This window comes from Balaenoptera acutorostrata, chromosome 16 (assembly GCF_949987535.1).
Source record: "Balaenoptera acutorostrata chromosome 16, mBalAcu1.1, whole genome shotgun sequence".
NCBI lineage: Eukaryota > Metazoa > Chordata > Mammalia > Artiodactyla > Balaenopteridae > Balaenoptera > Balaenoptera acutorostrata.
The window spans coordinates 64,858,790-64,880,434 of record NC_080079.1 but is presented as its reverse complement, the minus strand read 5'-3'; the positions used below and the strand labels follow the sequence as shown (position 1 = coordinate 64,880,434).

At 45.0% G+C, this 21,645-nt stretch overlaps 1 protein-coding gene across 5 annotated transcripts in view; it reads left to right on the top strand.

Moving 5' to 3' along the window:
- FAM241B (family with sequence similarity 241 member B) overlaps positions 1-21,645 on the top strand; it is a 245,704-nt gene that overhangs the window by 61,795 nt on the left and 162,264 nt on the right. Inside the window, exon 1 of one of the 5 annotated variants that reach the window (XM_007167763.2) lies at positions 20,751-20,831. The exons of the other annotated variants lie outside the window; for them this stretch is intronic. The gene's annotated coding sequence lies outside the window, so the exon portion shown is untranslated. Of the gene's footprint in view, positions 1-20,750; positions 20,832-21,645 lie in introns of those variants that run through there. 5 annotated transcript variants of the gene reach the window in all.

The window sequence follows — 21,645 nt, the reverse complement described above, 5'->3', positions numbered from 1 at the left end:
AGCTTTAGGGTGCAATGGAAGCTTGCAATCAGGGAAGGTGTTCTAGAGAGAGGACCAACATATTTAAGGCCTGAAGCAGGAAAGAGCATGGCACATTTGATCTAGTGGAAGGGCCTTGTGGATGGGACACAGAGAAGGAGGAAGAGAGGTTTGAGATGAAGCTGGAAGGCTGGCAGGGCTCCTTTTGGTAGGGCTGAGCTCTGCATAGCTTCATGGGTATTTACCTTGAGAGCAATAGGAGGCCACTGAGTGGTTTTGAACTGGGGACTGGCATGTTCACAATGTACATTTATGGAGAGATCAGTGTGTATGTGAAGAGCAGATTGGTGTACACAGAGGGGAAGCCAAGAGGCCTATCCGGGTGAGAGGATGGGGCTTGACTGGGGCCAGGGCATGGAGAGAAATAGGTGGATCTAGCTGAGAGAGGGAGAGTGGGCAGAGTCTGGCAATAGATCAAGTATGGGGCGTTAGGGAAGGGATAATAGAAATAATGGGGCACTTGTCAGTGAGATGGAGATCACCAGAAGACATGTTGCATTTGGTGCCTTTGAGATGTCCAAGACAGGTCTTGGTGGAAGTGTGTGCTGGAGATGCACATTTGTTAAGCCATCTGGGTATAGCCAGTGTTTGCGTATAGATGAGACAGTTTAGGGAAAGAGCATGGAGTGAAAATAGGAGGGCCTGGGAATGATTCTAAGGAACTCCAGGCTTTAAAGGCATAAGAGAGGAGGAAGAGCTAAGAAGATTGAGGAGGAGTGACCAGAAAGGAAGGAGGACCACCAGGAAGGTGTGTTGTCCTGAAGGCAAGGGAAGGGTCTCTTAGTTCTGCCTGGAGTAAGACACAACGTATGAACCAGCTTGAGGGAGAGCTGCATGTTCCATATGGATATAAGAAAGCATTGTCATTACAAATGTAGTGCTGTGAGTGAAAGTGTTCTACAAACAGCAGGGGGCTCTGCAAACGCATGAGACTAGCCACCTGAGGTGTGTGGTGAGAACTCAGATTACAGTGCAGGGAGACACTATGGAATTCATCCCTAATCTTGTTTCATTAGCCAGTCTTTGATGGCCCATATTTTACACCCCAGGAAATGCCATGAGGACATTAGAGAAAGTCTGGAGACAGAGGATGAGGGGAAAAGCCTAGGAGAAAGCAGGAGGTGATGGTCCTGAAATATTAAAATATGCAATTTTTTCAAATCCGTGTCTTAGGGGAAAAAGTTGTTTCCACTTCTCCAGAGGCCTTTCCTGGCATTTCAGCTCCAACATAAATCTCCTGTCTTAGGATGCCCACATTGCATTGTGTATGATCAAGGGACTTATGTCATAGAAAAGAAGGTGAGGGATTGGATACGGGATCATGACATGCACTGGGTATTTCACGTATGACATCTTTGAGAAGCTGCTGGCCTAACAGAGTGTTGGAATGGGCTGCTGAAGGCACCAATGAGTCAGAAAGGATAGGACACCATCCTCCAGAACATAACATACATTCTTTTGTTTGTTTATTGAAATATAGTTGATGTACAATATTATGTTAGTTTCAGGTATACTACACAGTGATTTGACATTTACATATATTATGAAGTGATCACTACGATAAGTCTAGTAACCATCTGTTTCCATACAAAGTTATTACAGTATTACTGACCATATTCCTTATGCTGTATAAGACATTACCATGGCTTATTTTATAACTGGAGATTTTTACCTCTTAATCCCCTTCACCTATTTCAACCCTTCCCATTGCCCTCCCCTCTGGTAACCATCTATTTATTCTCTGTATCTATCAGTCTGTTTTTATTTTGTTTTGTTTTGTTTTTTTAGGTTCCACATGTAAGTGAGATACTTGTCTTTCTGTCTGACTTATTTCGCTTAGAATAATAGCCTCTATCCAGCCATGTTGTCACAAATTGCAAAATTTCATTTTTATGGCTGAGTAATATTCCATTGTGTATGTATGTGTGTGTACATATACGTATATCTTGTTGATCCATTCATCTATCAACAAACACTTAGGTTACTTCCATATCTTGGCTGTTATAAATAATGCTGCAGTGAACATTGGTGTGCATATGTCTTTTTGAATTAGTGTTTTGTTTTCTTTGGGTAAATACCCCAAAGTTAAATTGCTGGATCGTATTGCAATTTGATTTTTAATTTTTTGAGGAACCTCCATACTGTTTGCATAGTGGCTGCACCAATTTACAATCCCCACCAATAGTGCATGGGGGTTTCCTTTTCTTCACGTCCTTACCAACACTTGTTATTTGTTGTCTTTTTGATGATAGCCATTCTGACGGGTCTGAGGTGATATTTCGTTGTGGTTTTGATTTGCATTTCCCTTATGATTAGTGTTGTTGAACATCTTTCATGTGTCTGTTGCCCATCTGTATGTCTTCTTCGGCAGACATAGTGTACATTCTAAATCAACACTCTATATGGTGCTGTATACTCAGTAGGGTAGAACACACGAGTCCTGGAATCAATAGAGTGGAGGCAGGAGTAGCCCCACTTTCTATCACACTCAATGACCCTTTTGGGGAATTTAGCTCTCTGCCTCCACCATTTTGGGTGTGCAGACCCTAGGAGCCCAAAGGGAGAGTGCTCCAACAGGAGATAGAACATGAGTGCATGGAACTACAAGTTTAGGTTGCAGCCTTGGCATATCAAGCTCCTTGAGGCAGGAAGATGAGCCATCACTTGGCAGGAGTAGTTGATTTCAATCCCCAGAATGATGTAGATGACTGATACAAAGTGGAGGCAGGGAGTAATATGTTCATTACCCAGATGATCCACTTGGATGAATCTTGGTGATAGATGGACAAGTGTAGCAGCCACAACCTGAGTAGAGCATGGTGATAGGGGCTCAGACCTCTCAGGGATGAGGGTCATGCCATCAGGTAAACCACTGAGCCCAGCAGAGATAATTTCTATGGGGGAAGGAAATCTAGAATGGATTGAAAATAAGGGGGATTATGTGTATCAGTTGTAGCCCGAGATCAGATACATAGCAGGCATTGTTTTCTTCTAGCTGATGCCTTCATTTTCTGAGTTATCCCCCAGTAAATAAACCGTCCCATAATTCTAGAGAAGTTGCACCCAGAACTTATGTAAAGAAATTAATCTGAGATCTGAGCAGCACGAGGGGTGGATTGTAGTGGATGCTACGGTGATGTTCCATCCAGTTTGCTCTTTAGCAATAAAGGATTTACTCTTCTAGATGCTAGAAGTGCCTTTGGCTGTCAACCCTCCTCAGAGATTGCCTCAGGTTAACGTAGTTGCCATAGCCAAGGTCATGTTTCCTTCTTGCACAGCCTGCATCTGATGACTGGTCAAAGTGGGGTATAGATATCCATCCCCATCACCCCAACTTGGGATAACCTTAAGGACCATCCCAGCTTCAGAGCTTTCTTGGGTAGAATGAGGCCTTTGTTGAGAACATATCTCAGCCCAACTTCACCCTCTTCCCAGTCAGGCTTTCTTCCTTTCCTTTCCCCTCCACAGGTTTGGTCCTAAGAGAACTCTCCCATAAACTCCCTGCACAGTAATCTCCACGTCAGAGTCTGTTGCCTGGGGAAGCTGACTTGAGACATCGCTCTGCAGAGTTAGTGTTTTGGAGATAATAACAGAACCACTGAACTTTTAGAGGTGGAAGGGATGTAAGGATAATCTAGTAATAGCTCAACCACTTCATCTTATAAATGAAGACCCCAAAGTTCAGGAGTAGGCTTGCCCAGAGTTAGTTGCTGGATCTAATCACTCCCAGGTTGTCTAAGGATTGGCTTCCTGACTTGACCTATTATGACTCCTTTTAAATCTTGGTTTGACACAAGGGCCAGCAAACTATAGCCAGCCACCTGTTTTTGTAAATAAAGTTTTGTTGAACACAGCTATGCTCATTGATTTAGGTGCTACAACAGCAGAGTTCAATAGTCACAACAGAGACTTTATGGCCCACAGTGCCTAAAACATTTACTAACTGGCCCTTTACAAAAAAGTTTGCTGACATGTTTTAACAGATGAATCAGTCAAGGTCCAGTTAGAAAAAGAGAAAGTACTCTAGGTACTTCAGCTGAGGGAATTTAATATAGAAAACTGGTCAAGCAGGTGTTGGAAGCAAAAATTACCTGAAGGTGAAAAAGCAAAAAGTTTATGCCAAGGGAACAGAGTAATAACTACAGGAAGTTATGCCAAGGGAACAGAGTAATAACTACAGGAAGCAGCTACTATCTCTAGGAATGGGGGTTAGAATCTACAAGTTCAGAGCAGGGTTTCCTTGAAGCCAGAGCTCAGAGCTCTGAGGAGGGGCGTTGGCTGGTGCTGATACTGCTAGCTAAGGAGGAGTGACGAGACTGGTGCTGAGATCGCCAAAGGAAGCTGGAAGTTTCTTGCCTAGAATCAGTTTCTACTGTCAGGGCCATTGTTGGGGCTATGCTGATAGGAAACTCCAGCAAATAGGAGGAGCAAGTCCCTTCTCACCTCTTCTTGTCTCCCAGTCTCCCTCTAGTGACCCCTGTGGTCAAACCTTACAGGAAGCTGGCAGGTAAAGCAGGTATGTGGTTTGCACAGTCAGTTCCAGCACAGCAGAGCAGAGTATAGAAGGAGCTGAGAAATAGAAACACAGTGACCTGCCCCATAGACCAGGATAATGTTAGAGCTGCTAGTTAGCTTCTGTCTCAAGCTCTCCCCAGACCTGGCAGAAGGAGTAGGGTAGCAACAGAAATAGTCCTATGCCCCATAGACTTGCCCTGCTTGGGCCCTACAGATCCTCTCCTATTTGTGGGCAAGTCACAGGGAAAATGGTCAGATTAATGGGTCTGGGTCAAAGATGTGCTCTAGGGACTGTTGGGATAAGCCTATGTCCCAATAAAGAAACATTCTTTTCCACCCCAGGATAAGCCTTGCCAGATATATCTGCTTCCTTTGCAGCTCAGATTAGTATTATGAGTCTCATTAGCTCTGATTCATATCTGACTGGGGTTGTATGTCCATCTCTGACCCAGTTATTAGGACAAGAGGAATGAGATGCTCTGACTGGCTTAGCCTGGGCCACATGCTCCATCCTTGGAATACTGGGTATGAGGATGGGGAGGGGAAATGAGGGGTCCATTTCATCTGAATCAAGTGGACTTAGAATGGGAAGGAAGAGTTCCCCCAAAGTCAAGCCACTGTAGTGTTACCAGAGGGAATGGTCAGTGCCCTATTAGAGTGTGAACAGAGTGTGGTGAGAACACAGAGGGGCCAGAGATGATTTGTCTCCAGGCTGGGAAGACAGCTCAAATCATAAATTCTACTGGCAACATGGGGGTTATTACAGGACTTGGCCAGAAAATCCAGATAAGCCTGGCTGACCCAGAGTTCAGACAGACTCACGTGGTAGCGTGGCTGATTGGGTGATCTCAGTGTCAGGCAAGATGGAGGGGGCATGGGGTGGGGTGGGGCTAGGTTGCCAGGCGTATCAGACTTGGGGTCACTTGGTGACTCAATACATGGCTATGTGAAGAGGGGTTATAGGAGGAGGAAGAGGTCCATACTAGCAGCAGGAGGCCCTCCAGAGCCAAGATAGAAAGGCGATATGGCTGGACTACCACGAGCTGCCCTAGCCGTGCAGGGCCAAGCCCGCCCTCTTCTGCCATGAGATACGGCGATTTCCCAGCAGGCGGCAGCATCTCTGGAATAGTCCCTGCTTTCCCTGAGATCCCCTCTTTGCCATTCCCTGGCTCTGCTCTAAGTTGCAAGGAGCTGACCTTGGGTTATGTTTCCTGGGCTCTCAGCAGAACTGGTTTCTGCCTGGGATCAGCCAGTAGGAGACACTGGTGGGAGATTAAAGGGTGGGAAGAAGAGAAACCAGGCTATTTCTCACCTTTCCTATCTATTTAAGGCGGCATCTCCAGCAGCAAACTTACCAGTTAAGTTTTTTTTACTTCTCTTCCATGGCTCTGGACTTTCACCACTATGTATGATGTTATTGGTAGGTTTTTCATAGATGGCCTTTATCAGGTTGAGGAAGTTCTTTTCTATTCCTAGCTCACTTAGACTTTAAATCATGAATGGCTGTTGAACTTTGTCAAATACTTTTTGTGCATCTATCAGGGTGATTTTGTACTTTTTGTCTTTTATTCTTTAATGTGGTGAATTATATTGATTGATTTTTTAAAATGTTAAACCAGCCTTGCAGTGCTGAGATAAAATTTACTTGGTCATGATGTATTATCCTTTTTATACATTACTGTAATAGATTTGCTAATGTTTTGTTAAGGACTTTTACCTCTATGCTCAGGAAGGATATTGGTCTGTAATTTTCTTGTGCGTTTTTTTCAGTTTTGGTATCAGAGTTTTTCTGGACACATGAAAATGAATTGGCAGGCCGTGCCAGTTATCAGTCTATTGCCTATCAACTCCAAATCCATTCTTCTTTGCCTGCTCTGTGATCAAGGAGATGGTCATGTAAATATTTCACCTTGGTCAGCAGGCACCGCATTAAGCCTTGTCAGTAAAGGATGCTCGAGGGACACTGGAGGAGAGAAGGATTTTCTCTTCTTCCTGTAGCATGAGCTCCCGGTGCTTAGGTAGATCAGCATGGTGGTTCCTCCACCTCCTTGTTCCTGCAGCACGTGGCAGCCAGCAGCCTTCCTGGGTACCTCCTCAGGTGGCAGTGGAGTGGTGCTGGTGAGGTGCTTCCCCATAAATGGCCACCCCAGCAACTTTGTAGCAGGTTCCAAGGCACAGCACCTCACTGTGGATGACTTCCCTCTGCACCTCAGAGGACAGGTTTCCATCAAGTCACATGGTACCTCAGGCACCTTAGCCCTCTCCGCCGTCCAATGTGCCGTGCCATGTCCTCTTCAGTGAAGTCTGGATCTCAGCCCGGGGAGGGGGATATTTATGATGGCCCTAGCTCAGCCCCTAGGAATAGCGGCTACTCATTGTGTTTGCTATTCCAGTATTGTTTAGGGTTCTCTTTCACCCTTACTAGACAATTTCCCCTTTTCCCCCCCAGTCTCCTGTTAATACTTCTTTATATTAAACTTCAAATTACCATTTGAGTTACCATGTAGTTTCTGTCTCCTGTTTGGACCCTGAATGATACAGAAGTGCTCCCTCCTCTTCTATTTTCCAAAAGAGTGTTTAAGATTGATATTATTTCATTTTTAAAATTTGTTCACAATATTGTCTCATTATTCTTTTAAAGTCTGTAGGATCTGTAGTGATACCACCCATTTCATTCCTGATACTGGTATTTTGTACTCTCTCTTTCTTCTTGATAAGTCTAGCTAGGGGTTTACCAACTTTATTAATCTTTCCAAAGAACAGACTTTTGTCTTTCCTTTCTCCTTTATTTATCTCTTTCCATTTCATTGAATTTTGCCTTTAATTATTATTTTATCTTCTGTTTACTTAAGGTTGAATTTCTTCTATTCTTTTTCTAGCTTCTTAATGTGGAAACCTAGATAACTGATTATTTTATAATATAGATGGTATTTTATAATATAGATGGTATAGATGGCATAAATGCATTTACCTCTAATGTAATTATTGATGTGGTTGGGTGTAAGTGTATCATCTTGCTACTTGTTTTTCATTTGTTCCTTCAACTTTTTGTTCCTCCATTTTTCCTTTTCTGCCTTCTTTTGGGTCAATCAAATGTTTTTTAGTGTTCTAACTCATTTATTCTATTGGCCTCTTAATTCTATACCTTTTCACTGCTTTTATTATTTCCTTCCAAAAGTATGATGCCATTTACCTGTCCTCTCCATCCTTTGTGCTATGTTTGTCATATATTTTACTTCTACATATGTTATAAACCTATCTTACATGATTATCATTTTTGCTTTAAACAGTCTATTTTATTTTAAGGAAATCCCAAGAATAAAAAATAATATAGCCTTTTATATTTACCTACTTATTTACCATTTTTGGCGCTCTTCATTTCTTCCTGTAGATCTAGTTATCGTTAGATATCATTTCCCTTCACCTTGAAGAACCTCCTTCAGCATTTCTTACAACCCAGGTCACTGGAGACAAATTATCTCTGATTTCATCTATCTGATAATGTCTTTATTTTACACTCAACTTGAAGGACGTTTTTGGTGGCTCCAGGATTTTTTGGTTGACATTTTAGTTTTCTGTTTCAGCGCTCTAATGATGTCATTTCATTGTCTTTTGGTGTCCATTTTTTTTCTGATGAAAAGTCACATGACTTTTCATTCATATCATTGATTCTCTATACATAATGTGCCTTCTCTAATTGCTTTCAGGATTTTCACTTTATCTTTGGTTTTCACTTTATCTTTGGTTTGACTATGATGTGCCTAGGTGTGTGTTTTTTTTTTTTAATAAATTTATTTATTTATTTATTTATTTTTGGCTGTGTTGGGTCTTCGTTTCTGTGCGAGGGCTTTCTCCAGTTGCGGTGAGCGGGGGCCACTCCTCATCGCAGTGCGCAGGCCCCTCACCGTCGCGGCCTCTCCCGTTGCAGAGCACAGGCTCCAGACGCGCAGGCTCAGCAGCTGTGGCTCACGGGCCCAGTCGCTCCGCGGCATGCGGGATCCTCCCAGACCAGGGCTCGAACCCGTGTCCCCTGAATTGGCAGGCAGACTCTCAACCACCGTGCCACCAGGGAAGCCCTAGGTGTGTTTTTCTTTGTATTTACCCTACTTGGAGTTTGCTGAGCTTCTTGGATCTGCAAGTCAATGTTCTTCATCAGATTTGGGAAATTTTTGGTTGTTATTTCCTCAAATTGTTTTTCTGTCTCGATTTTACTCTCTTCTTCTGGGACTTTAATTATATGCATGTTAAATGACTTGTTATTGTCTTGCAGGTCTCTGAGATTTTGTTTAAATTTTTCCAGTATTTTTTCCCTCTGTTCTTTAGATTGACTTATTTCCCTGACTTTTTCTGCTGCCGTCTCCATTCTTATCACATCATAGCAAAAGTACATGATATTAGCAGCATGGTTTATCACTGATAGTATTAATCACGATCATTTGGGTGAGATAGTGTTTGTCAGATTTCTCCACTGTAATTACTTTTTTCCTTTCCATACTATAATTTTTGGAAACAAGTCACTAAGTGCTGTCCATACTTATGACATGGAGAATTAACCTCCCATTTCTGGAGGAGTAAATATTTACATAAATTATTTGGAGCTCTTCTGTGTGGGAAATTTGTCTTTTCTTACTATTCATTTATTTATTCAATCATTTATTTATATCAGTATGGACTCAGAGCTGGCAGGATAGGGTATACTGTCAGACCAGGTCTGGTCCACATGGTCACCTTTGGAGCTGGGAGTGGGATTAGCTCCAGCTGAACTAAATGGACCAACAGTGGAGAAGGGCCCATTCATTCAGGAGAAACTGGCCTGCTGATATCAAAAGGAGGAAGAACACATGCTGGGCAGGCTAAAGCAACAGGTGACCTTTCAAAGATCTTTTACAGGCAAAATAGCCAAAATGTCCAGGATACAATTGAAAATCACAACCTAGGGCTCTAAGAAAGCCCTAAAGACAATTTATGTCTGACTCTGGAGAAGAACAGGAATATGGGCTCATGGCATAAAGAGCTAGAAGCAAAGAATGTGTGTGTAGTAACTTTACACTGGTGATCTTAAGCTTTAAAGTACATCAGTGTGATTATGACGTGTGACAAACACAGTAGCTTTCCCTGTGTGATCAATTGCCTAAAAGACAAAAAAAGGGCTCATAGAAACAGAACATTACATAACCATCATATATTAACCTGAAACTGAAAATTCATCATTGCAATAAAGATATTGAGCTTCATCAAGAGTAATTTAGTGATTTTTAAGTTAAGCATCTGTCTTAGTCAGTTTTGGCTTTTCTAACAAAAACACCATAGATTGGCTGGCTTAAAGAAAAAACATTTATTTCTCACAGTTCTGGAGACTGGAAGTCTGAGATCAGGGTGCCAACATGGTTGGGTTTTACTTTCAGCAAAATCTAATTTCCAATCCTGTCTCCTTCTCCCATTACTGGAAACCATTTTTATTAGTTTTTGGTTTATCCTTCCAGTGTTAAATATATAAGGAAATTTATGTATGTATGTATGTATGTATGTATGTATGTATGTATGTATTTAGTTGTTTGTATTTGTATTTTCCCTTTTCTTAGATAAAAGACACCACTCTATACATTGTTCTGTACCTTGCCTTTTTCACTTGGCAACTATCACGCCATAGTTGTGTATCTGTAACTGGATTTTGAATGAGCTAGACTTGCTAGGATGCAAATAGAAAGCAGCTATATATATCATTTCTCCCCAGTCCTTTTAAACTGGCTTTCCCATCTTATTCTTCTTTGCCCCTGGGTGAGATCTCTGGCTGTTCTCAGGGCTTTCCCAATCACTAACAGGTAATGAATAGCATCTTTTTCCAAATCTTAGAATGTCCAGTCCAGTGTACTATAAGAACTCCAACTTTATTTAAGGCTTCTCGCCTCCCTCAGCCTAGACCTATAGCAGATTGGGAGCCCTGCATGGGGACAAGTGAGCTTATGGGGGGTGTGATCAACTTCTCTCTTCCTTCTCCTGCCCACCTCCATAGCTGCTGGTTTCTACCCCAAAGTGGGAAGAATCAGGAAAGTTCTTGCCTGACTGCTATAGTTGTCACCTGGTGCTGGTGCTCTGTGGCTGTGGTTCTTTCCAAATGCTGATCATCTCACTCTAGAAGTAGCTTCCTGGGTTCTTCGCAGACCATCCCTCTCACTAAGGATTTCTCACCTACAGCTCCCTTGGCACAGACATTGTCTCCATTTGCTGTTTCTGTATATGACCCCTCTCTGCCCCTTGGTTTCTGGGGGATCACCTAGTCCCTTCACACTCTCAAGGTGACCCAGCCTGGCTTCCTTCTTCAGATTCCACATATGACCCAGAGGAACTCACGGATTCTTTGCCTGCCCACTTTCTGCTTTTCTGCCCTCAGCTATCCCAGGGCAGCCGCAACCTGGCTTTTTTCTTTAGACTTTTCAGATGTGAGTTGGACACCAGTTCCTCCATCCTTCAAACTCCAAGGAACACATGTCAAACTCTACATGGTTTTCCTGAGGTCCCTTAACTTGGCTTGATGTCCCAGAATGTAGAGGAAATGCTTAGCATGCTTACAAGTCTCTTAAAAATTCTTCACAGCCCACTTCCATGTCTTCAGAAATGTCTTGGTCTTCGTTTTTTACTGTCTGTTTCCTCACTCTGCTCTGAGTGTGCTCCTGGGCTTGTGTCAGGGCTGCAGGAGGGGAAGGTCACATGTATGATGATGCGTTGCTGATAACAGTAAACATGCACAAGGCACTATGTGCTAAGGGCTCGACAAGGCTCATCCTCATTAATTCCCACTGCAAACATAGAGGATGGGAATTATCACCCCATTTTACAGATGAGAAAACAGGTTCAGAGAGCTTAAGTCACTCGCCCGAGGTGACCCAGTTGGCGAGCAGCAGAGTGAGAATTCAGATGGAAGTTTGACTCTGAGTTCAGCCCTTCACCCTTGGGCTGTCTGGCTGCTGGGGCCAGGTGAGGGGAATGGGGATAGGTGGGGGGTGGGTGAGCGGGGTGGGTCCTGCTCGTGGGCGTGGCAGGTACTGGTGACTGTCTGCTGTCCTAGACAGCCTCACCTGAATGGCACACATTGGGAAACTGAGTCCCACAGAGGGTCACAGCCTGCTCGGGTGCCGTAGCTCTGTCCTACCCCACGGGCATTTCCCCACCCTGGGGTGAGGGCTCTGCTACCCCTTCTGGTTGTTTTATTTCCTGCTCTGGAAATAGTGGAAGATGACTCTGGGAGACACTATCGGTTCTTGTAGGGCTTAGGGATGGTCCCCCTCAATTCCTCCCCTCCTGGCTCCCCTCCCCGGCAGGCCACAGGGCCCAGCACCATTGAAATTTCAGTCCCAAACCTCAGCCAGGCCCTGAACATATGTTCCACCCTGAAAGGAACAATGGGCTTAATTAAGACCCTACAAAAAGCGCTTGGCTGGGCTGGCCTCATTCTCTGCTTTTGGTTCCTTTTTTGCTCACCCCACCCCCGCACTTCTGTTTCTGCTGCTCGCTCTGTGGAAGGGATGAAAGGCGTCCAGGACCCTCCCGGCTCCTCTACTCTCCCTGCTCGTCTTTTCTCACAGTCTGACCTCTCTCCACTCTTCTGAGCCCTGGAGTAGAAGAGGCCGCTGGTTCTGGTGCCAGACTGCCCGAAGCCCCCATGCCCAGCCCAGCTGCGGAAGCAGGAGGCCAGTGAGGGTGTGCCAGAAGGGGTGCCCCAAGGAGGCCAGAAGGGGTGCCCCAAGCTGGGACCCTCTGGCTAACCCCTGGGCTCAGCCTGGCCTGGGCCAGCAATCTGGTCTGGATTTTAGTGGGAGGTGGCCTCATTGCCTCTAAGGTGGAGCTCCAGTTCTTGGGCCCAAGACCATGGGCCTGTGAAGGCTTATTGATGGGCCCAACACAGCACAGGTCCTTGAGGAATTTTTATGTTGAATGAATGTACAACTTTTTACTTATTTAACAAAGCTCATGCCCAGTTTACTGCATACCTGAGAGCTATTAATCTTCACATGAGGTAGTATTATTATCCTTATTTTTATAGATGAGACAACTGAGGCACAGAGAGGTTAGGCAAACTGCAGAAGGTCACACAGCAAGTAGGTAGCAGAGCCAGAGAATTCAAATCCAAGTCAACTGAACCCAGAGGCCATACACTTAATCCATACCTAGGCAGCCTCTAATGAAAGAATAGACCCATTTGACCACGACCTGGATAGACTGACTCCTTCTTCAGTTCTGTCCCCCCCCCCCCCCACTTCCCTGTGCAGTTTAACAAATTATTATAAAGTGAACGTTCATGAAACTACCAACCAGGTCAAGAAGTTGAACATTGCCAGCCCCTTATAGCTTCCCCTGCCTACCATGTGCCTACCCCTTGCCATGCACAATTCCTCTCTCTCCCCTAGAGCTAACCACTAAATTTTGGTAATGATTTATTTGCTTTTCTTTATACTTTTATCACCCAAGTATGCATCCCTAAATAGTATAATTCCATTTTACCTTCTTTTGATTTTTATATAAATGAAACCATGCAGTAAGATTCATTTTGCTTCTGGCTTCTTTTGTTCAATATTGTATTTTTTTCTTTTAGCATGGTTTATTTAGTTTTAAAGATAGGGCTACAGTGGTATAGTCAGATGACCTGGAAAGGCTCGTCAGCACTGTAGGAGGCTGTGGGGCACTCTCTTCAGGCAGCCTGAGGAGTTTGTAAGTCAGGGTAGTCTGTCAACTCGGAGGAGCTGGAGAAGTATTATGGATCCCTTAGCCCCGAGTGAGCAGCTCTTTTCTGGGTTGCACAGCCATTCTTTATCTTCCTTCTGGGTGTGTGATAAGTATCTTTTATGTACCTTTGCAAATTTTCTTGGTTTGACCTCTTTCTCCAGCTATTGCTTCAGTACCCATTCCGTGCTGGCTTTGACCAGTTTTCTGCAGGTGAAACCTGAAGGTCTCTCCTCAGACTTGTGCTGCTGCGGGTCTTGATGTCAGCCCTTGATTTCACTCTTGATGGGTGCTTCTCTGACTCCCCAGCATGGATTGCCCATGCATATAACATGCTAAGCAAAAATATGGGTAAATAAAATAGGCTTTCCTTCTCCTCTTAAGTTTTCTAAATTATGTTTGACCCTTGATACTAAAATGATAACACTGTCTGATGTGGTTCTAAATATATGTAGAGCAAATGTTTAAGACAATTACATTATAATTGGGAGGGTAAATGGATATAAAAGAAAGTAGGTTCTTATATTTCACTCAAACTAGTAAAATGATGTCACCAGAAGACTGTGATGAGTTATGTATATGTAATATAATATTTAGAGTAACCACAAAATAAGATATATAAAGAGATATAATAAAAAGTACTATAGATAGGGACATCCTTGGCTGCCCAGTGGTTAGAACTCTGCCATTCCACTGCAGGGGGCATGGGTTCGATCCCTGGTTGAGGAACTAAGATCCCGCATGCTGCGTGGAGTGGCCAAAAAAAAAAAAAAACCCAAAAATACTATAAAATAAAAATGGAATTCTAAAAAATGTTTAAGTAGCCCACAGAAAGGCAGGAAAACAAAAACAGAAAAATGAAAAAACAGAACAGACAGAAAATGAAAAATAAATCAGCAGACTTAAGGTCTAACATACCAATAATTACATTAAATTTAAATGGCCTAAATATACCAAATATAAGGCAGATTGGCAAAGTGGATTAAAAAATATGCCATTGATAAGAAACTCACTTCAAATATAACAATATAGTCAAGTTGAAAGTAAAATTATGGAAGAGAAGATACCATGTAAATATTAATGAAAAGAAAACAGGGTAAAGTAGACATCAGAAAGGAAAATTACCAGAGACAGACAAGGACATTATATATGATAAAATAGTCAATCTACCAAGAAGATAGAACAAACCTAGATTTGTATACACCAAATAACAGAGTTCCTAAATATGTGAAACAAAAACTGATAGAACTGAAAGGAGAAGTAGACAAATCCACAATTATATTTAGAGACTTCAACACCCCCTCTCAATAATTGATAGAGCAATTAGCAAGGATATAGAAGAACTCAACACCACCATCAACCAACAGTATATAATTGAGATTTGTAGAATATGCCACCTGAAAGCAGCAGAGTACATATTCATTTCAATCACCTATGGGACATTCACCAAAATAGCTTCTCTGGCAGAGAAGTTGGGAGACAGCATCATCATCTTCCTGGAGGGCAAGCATTTGTGAGCCCCCTCCAGCCCCCAGCCTAGAGTATCTGGCAGCCCCAGACCTGCCCATGGGAGTTGCAGTCTGCCCTCTTCCTGCCAGACCAGAAGGGCTGGAGGGATCCCAGAAGGGGGAGCCCAATCCCTTCACCCCAGTTGCCAAATAGTGCCCCCCAACCCCACCCCCTGGACCTTCCTCCTCTCTCCATCCCTCACAGTTCTGGCCTTCCCAAACCACTTTTGATCTGATTCCTCTTGGGTTGAAGCAGACCAAGTTCCCCCCAGGCACCCCAGTTTTGGGGGGATTGTATTCTTTAATGACACCGCAACTCCCCACTTGTTCCTCCCCTTTCCCTTCCCTTCCCCTCCCCTTTCCCCTGATGCCAACTTCTAACTGCAGTGTTGAAAAAAAAACAAAAGGTTTGTTTTGGACTACAAAATAAACCTCAAAAAAAGTTAAAGAACTGAACTCATACAGAGTATGTTCTCTGACCACAGTGGAATTAAACCTGAAATTAATAACAGAAAGATAATGGGAAAATCTCCAAATACCTGAAGACTAAACAACATTCTTTCAAATAATCCATGGGTCAAAGGAGAAATAACAAAGGAATTAAAAAATTCATTGAACTAGGACTTCCCTGGCCGTCCAGTGGTTAAGACTCTGCGCTTCCACTGCAGGGGGCACAGGTTTGATCCCTGGTCAGGGAACTAAGATCCCACATGCTGCGCAGCACGGCCAAAAATAAATAAATACTAAAAATTTTTAAAAATAAAAAATTCATTGAACTAAGTGAAAATGAAAACACAACATATCAAAATTTGTGGTGCACAGATGAAAAGTGCTGACAGGGAAATTTATAGCAGTAAATGTTTACCGTAGAAAATAGGAAGAGTCTCAAACAAATAATCTAACCTTCTACCTCAAGAGCTTAGAAAAAGAAGAGCAAAATAAACCCAAAACAAGCAGAAGGAAAGAAATAATAAAGAGCAGAAATCAATGAGATGGAAAACAAAAAAACAATAGAGAAAATCAATAAAACTAAAGCTGTTTCTTTGAACAGAACAATAAAATTGACAAATCTCTAGCAAGAATGAAAGAAAAAAAGACAGATGACACAAATATCAGTATCAGGAAGGAAAAATGGGATATCACTGCAGACCCTGCAGACGCTAACAAGATAATAAGGAAACACCACAAACAACTCTATAAACAAATTTGACAACTTCGACAAAATGGACCAGTTTCTCCAAAAGCACCTTACAGCCTCAGCCAACCTCAGGAGGAACTCTGGAGCTGAAATGGCTCATGGATACCTCCTACCTCCATCAGTCATTGAATGTGGGCAGCCTCTGGAAGGGCTTGACCTTGGGTGAAGTGTCTCTGTGGTGAAGCAATCTGTGAAGGGGCTGATGGCTGAAGGCTGCCCTGATGGTCTCCCAGAAATCAGGGCAACAAATCCTTCCTTGGAGGGGGTCTGGCCAGCAATCCTCATGTCTCCCACAGTCCACTCCTTGTACCACTCAGATCTCCTTTCTAAGGATTCTCGTGGGTCTTTCTGAGAAATACTAGTGGGACAAACTATAGTCCCCTCTGTTGTAGCTGCACATGGTCCCTCCCCTACCCCTTGGCTAGCACCTCTTTTGGTTTTAGTGACTCACCTGGTGGCATGACCCAGACCCTTGTCCCTGAGGGCTCTGGGCTCCTGGTCACATGCCCTTCTCAGGACAGAGTTGCTGCACCTGCCCTTTACCATTACATTTAGGTAAAGGAGAACCCAGAGGCATCCAAGTGGATCACCTGGGTGCCAAACATGGTCTGCCTGTCCCCATTTTGTAAGAGCAGCCCTACCTCCCCTGGTGATCAGGACCAGTTTCTCCTGCCAAGACAGTGACTCCTCTTCATGCCTGCAAGTCTCCAGAAGTAGGAACTCAAAGTACTCAGGCTGCACTCTTAGCTTGACAGGACTCTTGCTGTGTTCTCTGGTACCAGTTACTGCTGCTTCCACCCCTTGGTTCCTGAATCCATTTCTAATTAGAGACACAACAGCTTGTAAAGGTCTTTGATTCATACTTGAGAATGACACCCCATCCTTGCAGAGTGCTGCCTCTGAGCTGGCATTTAGCTGTGCCTTCAGTGGGCTGTTGTAGTGTTCTATCAGGCCAGTAGCCTCTTTCTTTTTTTAGTATTTTTTTGTGTGTGTGTGTGTACCAATTTAAAGTCTTTATTGAATTTGTTACAATATTGCTTCTGTTTTATGTTTTGGTTTTTTGGCCCCAAGGCATGTGGGATCTTAGCTCCCTGACCAGGGATCAAACCCACACCCCCTGCATTGGAAGGTGAAGTCTTAAACACTGGACTGCCAGGGAAGTCCCTCAGGCCAGTAGCTTCTCGCTGGTGACATATGTGATATAACCAGTGAATCCCATGGTCATGAGCATGATCCTGCACCTGTTCTGCTGTAAAATGGGACCCCTGGTCTAATGCAATGTTATATGGGATCCCATACCAGTAGATTAAACACTCTGTAAGATGTATGGTGCTAGTTGAGGCCCTCCAGGCAGGGAAGGCACACACACCTGGAGTGTGTGTCCATTCCTGCCAGAAGGAATCTCCAGCCCTGCCAGGCTGGAAGGGGCCCAGTGAAGTCAACTTGCCATCAAGTAGCTGGAGGGTCTCCTTAAGAATTGGTGCTATACTGGGGGCTCAGTGTTGGTCTTTATTGTTGGCATTTGGATATTCAAAGGAGGCAAGTGACTGTAATTATGATGATGTACCTTGGGCAATGTTCCCCGTTTGGGGCTTGAGCTATGATACAAGTTAATCTTTGTTAGCAAAGTGGAATTTGCTGCTTTGTATCCGAAGAGGCTTTAAGTTTGAGGGGCATCTACCACAGTGTTTTAAAAATGACTACACATCAGTGTCCACAACCTTGAGTGCCTATTCAGTCACCTGGAATGGAGATGCCTAGGCTTTACCTCCTAGAAGTTCTGATTCAATTGGTTTGGGCACCAGTGGTTTATGAAAGTTCCCTTTGGTGATTCTAATGTGCAACCAGGGTTGAGAACCATTGTATTAGTGGATAGAAAAATCAAGTGAGGTCTCGATTGGCATCTTCTTTCCTTACAAAGTAGAAAATATCACCGTATAGCTCATATAGAAAGGATAATATTGTTTTTGAAACTTCTTTTTCGTGTGTGTGTGGTGAGGGGCTACTAGGTTGTGATGTAAAATGTACTGCCATCAAAAGAGTTTGAAAAGCCACTGGTCCAAAGTAGTGCTTGTCAAACTTCAGTGTATGTAAGAGTAACTCTGCAAAGACCAGGAAAACCAAAAGCACATTTTTACCGGGCACCTTCTGGGAGTAAGACATGACCTGGGGCTAGTCTTGTGCCAATGGCATTGGATGGGAGAGCACAAAGTAAAGAGGCAGCAGAGATGGGACAATGCTGGGGGAGGCTGTTTGGTGGTGGGTAGATACAAAGAGCCTACAGTGCAGAGCTGGGGGGATCCTGGCTCTGCCACTGACCTCGGGATGGTCACCCAGAGTCCCTCTGAGTCTCAGTTTCTTTATTAGCAAAAGGGGAACAATAGCATACACCTTTCCTATTTCATAATCCAAAAAGGATGATGTGGTTTCTGGAAAAGCACTTTGGAAGTGGTAAGGACTCTGTACACATGGAGGTTATCATTACTACATGGAACAATCAGAACTGAAGTTTATATTGTTGGCATTAAAATTTGGGGACGGGGTGGGATTTAGATTGGGTGGGGAGGGCCTTTGGGCAGATAGTCAGGCCCAAGCAAAGCAGGACTTCAGGTGATGTATTTCAGGGAGAGTGAAGAGACCCCGGTGGGCGGAGCTGAGGGAGGGAGTTGTTAAGAGTGTACTGGGGCCAGATTTGGAGGGTTGTTGGAGCCTGCCAATGAGTGGGTCTTATTGGAGCAGACAATAGGGAACCATTGCAGGTTCCTGAGTAGGGGAGACATCTGAAGGAAGTGGAGAGGTAGGAAAAGTGATTCACAGCCTCCTGAAGTTGTTTTAATTGGTAATGATAGGACTTTTCTAAGTGCAGTCAAACACTACTGCCTCCTAAAGCTGTTCTTGACCCCCTCTTGAGGGACTTACTTCCTCCAATGGGCTCGCACGGCTATCTCTGTCTAGACTGTGTCTATTTGGCAGCTGTTGTACCAGCTCAAGCCTTCCTAGAAACATCTCATTTCCTCCCTGGTTTCCCCAGCCCACAGAGGTCTCTCCCTTCTTGGGGTTCCTGGGTTATGAGCCCCATGTATGGAGCTCAGTTCATGGAAGGTAGTGGTTCTCCGCCCTGGTTGTTCATTAGCATCACCTGGAATTTGTTTTTTTTAAAACCTCTTCATGCCCGGGTTGTATCCCACATCAATGGCACTGTCACCTCTGGGGTGGGACTCAGGCATTGGGACTGTTTTTAAATATCACAGATAATTCCAATGTGCAGACAGTTTTGAGATCCACAGACCACCCCTGAAAATCGGGCATCCTGCCTTGGGATTACCCCTTCTATGTATGCACTATACCCACCTGCAGCAAGAGCGTAGGAAGAAAGTGTTAGGATTTCAGTTTGTATTTATTTGAAATCCTATTCTTTTCTAATGTATATGCTTTACAATGTAGTACTTAATGCAGTGGAGCAGTAGTAATGACAGTGACTACTGAGAACATACTGCGGCCAGGCTCTCATCTAAGCACTTTACACTAAGCAATTAGTGCTTCACACAAACGTGATGAAGTGGGTACTGTTATTATCCGCATTTTACAGATGAAGGAACTGAGGCCAGAGAGGTTGAATAACTGGCCCATCACACCACCAGAAGGCAGCCGTGCCAGATTCCAACCCAGGCTGGCTCTAGCATCCACCTTTTATCCACAATGCCAATCTGCTCTCATAGCACACATATATAATTTATAAACAAACAAATAAATAATACACAAATAAGATACAGATATCAGGGGTCCTGCTCAACATTTTTTACTGAGAAGTTTTCATAATCAAATAATTAAACCGTGGTGGCAGAAGATGAGCCCTTGAGGCAAGGTCTAAGTCTCAATCTTTCTGTTCCCCCACCCAGGGGCTAGTGAGCATCTAGGTCTATATATGCTTAATAAATATCTGCTCCCAGAAACATCTACTGCTTGATAATCGTAACAAATGGTTATCAACACTTGCCATGTGCCAGAGACTCTTATTGTTAATCTTCACAGCAATCCTGAAGGTAACTGCTATGTTTGGCCCCATTTTGCAGATGAGGAGACTGAGCAGCTCAGTAACTTGCCAGAGTCTGACTCAAGTTGTGGGATTGCTGAGCTTATTCTCTTCCACTGGTGAACAGGTCCACAGGGAGCAGCTTATGAAGGTGGGTGGGGGTGGGGGGTGAAAACACTGGGAAAGAAGCAGAGGTTGATCGTTCACTCCTTTGCCAGGTGCCCTTCCTTATTTGCCTGACAGGTAAACTCCTACCTACCCTTCTTGCCCCAGTTCAAAGGCCACCTCCTCTAGGAAGCCTGCCTTCCTTCACGTTGCAGTTAGTTGCACTTGCCCTGTGGTTCATGCATGTGTCGTCTTCCCCACTGGAGGTTCCACACTGGAACAGGAGCTGGAGTTCCTTGAGGACAGGGCTGGGTTCTACTTAAGGGGCATCTGCTGAGCGGGCTCAGCAAAGTCATACGGGTGGGATGAGCCTGTGCCACCCAGGCCAGAGGCGCCCCCACCCCGTAGGGTTTTCCTCCTCTTCTTCTTCTCCCTCCTCTTTGCTTTCCTTTTTCCTCCGCACTAGTCTCCTCCCTCCCTGCCCTGTGGTCCACCCGGTCCTATCTTCGTTCTTCTCCCGCCCTCTCTCTCCCGCTGCTTGCGCCGCCCAGGGTCCGGCAGCTGCAATTCCCCGAGAGGCCTACAGAGGGAGCTGCTGCGGCACCTGCGGGGCCGTACGGCTGCGGCGCGCGCTTCCTGTGAGGTCAGGTGGGAGGAAGCGGGCTGGGAGCCGCGGGGACTGGACGCCGTCGAGGCCTGGGAGCCGCGCCCGCAGGTGAGTGTCCGGGCCCTGGGCGCGGGGGAGCGAGGGCGCATCCCTCCCCTACCCCGGGCCTGGTCTCGGAGTCGGGCTCCGCGGCCCGGGCAGCGGCCTCTCCCACCCCGGCAGCAAGCCCCCCCACCACCCCGCCATCTCCGTTCCCCACCCCCATCCCCCCTTAGTGTCAGGTGCAGGGAGGGCCCGCCGCACCCTCAGCCCACCCAGCAGGGCGGGATAACAAAGCACAAAAGGACTGCGGAGGACCTTTTGGACCCGCTTGGCCTTCTGCAAGGGCCAGAAGGCTTCAAAATGGGGACCCGCCAGCCCAGGCCACGGGCGAGAGAACAAGGGCTCTTAACCTCGTTTGGCGTGTGTGTCTCGAGTGCTTTTGAGAATTTAGACGAAAACTGGCTCATCTTCTGAGAAGAATGATGGCCTTTACCCAGATTCGGGAGAGGCGTGGAAAGGCCCCCATCTCCAGCCCACGGACCCCCTTGTGGTCTGTGAGTGGGGCCTCATCCCATATTTCGGGAAGGCTGGCCGTGCCCGCCTGGTGTTACCTGAGAGGTGAGGGACAAGTGAGAGTGTGCCCTCTGCAGGAAAGTAACTCTGAAGTGGGCCCGATCTCCTGCGGGGAGAAGGCCTGAGTCCTAAGCATCTCCCTGGACCATTTTTTAACGGAAGGGAAATGGAGACACTGGGGATCCTGGTGTCCTGGACTCCCTACTAGGGCCAGAGTTCCTGGCTTCATGCTCTCTCTCTGCTGCCCGTGGATGAATGGTCCCGGGTGAGTGAGGTAAGCCCCTCTGGGTCCCTAGCTGTATCTGCC